Consider the following 2,288-nt stretch of genomic DNA (forward strand, 5'->3'; position numbering starts at 1 on the left):
CATGTGCGCCATGCTTTTAAACCCAGTCTTGGGTGTTTGTCCGCGTCTGCTCTTGCAGAGCTGCCTCACTCTGTTCAGCTGCCCCGAGCTCCCTTCTGTGATGGGCTCGCAGTACAAGCCCCACAGCTTTCCCTGTAATGCCGTGGAGCCGCTCCACCCTCTTGTGAGCCCGAGTCTGAGAGGACCAGATGGGCATCACACCTCTGCTGCCACTTCCTGGCAAACGCAGCCCTCTGTCCAGCCTGCCTGGTACCTTCCCAGCCACAGGGAAGCTGAGAGACAGCCTTTCACGCTCCCAGACGCTCCACTTCTAAGTCTGGGGTGGCACTGCCTCTGCCAACCACTTAGCCAGCCACGGGAAATGGCAGAGAGAGGCCTGATGTGAACTGCAGAGAGGGCGTCTGTCCACCTCTCCCCTCTGCTCCCTGGCTGGAGCGGCCCCGGGCTGGTGGGCCGCTGTGTCTGCACCCAGGAGCGGCTGTGGGTTGTCATTCTCTCGTGTTCTCTGCTCAGGCAAGCTTCCCTCCCTAGGCTGCCCTCACCCCCTGCCAGCCCAGTGCTTTGGAACTTGACATAGCAATTGTTAATGAGGCGATTGCTTCTCTGCCTCTGGAAATCTTGGTTCTTGGATGACAAGGAGCTGAATTAAGAGCAACAGACATGGTACTTGCTTCGGGAGCACGTATGCTAAAATTGGAACGATACAGAGAAGATTAGCATGACCTCTGTGCAAGGATGACACAAATTCGTGAAGCATTCCATATTTTAAAAAATAGATAGGGCCTACTGTGCAGCACAGGGAAATCTACTCAGTGCTCTGTAACGGCCTATATGGGAAAAAAAACCTTAAAAACCGGCTATGTGTATAACTGATTCACTTTGTTGTATACCTGAAATTAACAACATGGTAAATTACCGGGGTCCAGCCCCGGTGGATTCAGGGAATTCAAAGGGTGGACGGCGTTGGCGTGAGAAAGACTTGTTTATCGATTGATATAAGATTAGATTAAGAAACTATAGTGTAGTAGGAAGATTAAGTGGAGAAAGAGGACTGAATAGCTTGGGTTACGCGGAAGGCCAATAAAATTCCAGACAAGGAATTTGCACCATCTACGTTGGGCCACCGTCGCTCGCTTGAATATCTAAGGGTGCCTCGCCTTAAGCTCCCTTTCGCGCGGGTCTTAACAGCCAGGGCAAGTAAGTAGACTTGGCGGGCCTCTGTGCCCCAGGTGGAAATTCAGCCTGAAATTAAAGTAAAGAGCAGAGGGAGGGAAAGGGAGAGAAGAAGAGAGACAGAGACACGGGGGGAGCCAGATTCCCAAGAAACCAGGCCGAGAGACTAGTCCGAGAGACTAGTCCGAGAAACTGGTCCCATCCTTTATTGTTCAGAAGGCCTTTTATACTTTTGATAAAATATGGAGATCAATGGGTAACACAAAATTATGCAGCGTTTGCAGCCCAGACTCTTTCTATACATCATTTTGTATACAAAAGGTCTCAGGTGATTTACATTATCTTCTGGCCAAGAGGCTTGTTAACTTTTTGGCTCTCTTCCTTAATGAATGTGAATTTTGTTTTCCCTGAAGTGTTTTTCTTTAATCTACATCTCCTTAAAGCGCTAAAGTTACATCTCTATAGAACAAAGGTGCAGTGGGTTATAACAAAGAAGGTACTTAACTCAAAGATCTAATGTTGCTAATACCAGGTCTACTACTTGTTTTTCTATATACCAACTATATCTAAAAATAAAGGATATGAAAATTTAGCAGCAAGCATTGACTCAACAAATGAAACTTTTAATCAGTCCTATTCTAAAGATTTTGACTCTCCGGAAGCCCCTGCATTCCTAGGATGTTTTAAGCTTCCTGTGCCTCCTGCGGTCAGGAGGCCTCAAACAATCACACACGCAGGTGTACGAATCCTGCAGGCAGGCTGGAAAGCCATCAGAGGGGTTTTTGGATTGAAACACTCTTTCAAATGCAGAAGACTAAAGCCCTGAATTGACTTTTTCCAGAGAATGTCAGAAGAGTGGAAAAGCAGAGCACAAAAACCGGCAGATTTTTGTTGGGGTACATGCTTAGAAATTTCCAGAGGGGCCCCTGAAGTCTGAGCACGCCTTGCGTATGTCAGCTTCCTTCCTCATGACCTTGTCACGGGCAGGATTCCTCACACTGGCTCCCGGCAGTAAATCACCTAAACTCGACAAAAGCAATGAACACGGGGCCCTACTGAAACCCCTATGTGTGCCATTCCTCCAGGGTTAAAGTGGGATCCAGGTTTTTTGGCCA

General features: G+C 48.1%; 1 non-coding gene across 1 annotated transcript; it reads left to right on the forward strand.

Annotated features, from left to right (window-relative positions):
- Positions 1–663: 663 nt before the first annotated feature.
- Positions 664–768, forward strand: LOC138079361 (U6 spliceosomal RNA). Its single transcript, XR_011144845.1, has one exon. It is a non-coding gene; the product is annotated as a U6 spliceosomal RNA (small nuclear RNA).
- Positions 769–2,288: the final 1,520 nt, after the last annotated feature.

The sequence above is a fragment of the Capricornis sumatraensis genome, chromosome 4 (genome assembly GCF_032405125.1).
Source record: "Capricornis sumatraensis isolate serow.1 chromosome 4, serow.2, whole genome shotgun sequence".
NCBI lineage: Eukaryota > Metazoa > Chordata > Mammalia > Artiodactyla > Bovidae > Capricornis > Capricornis sumatraensis.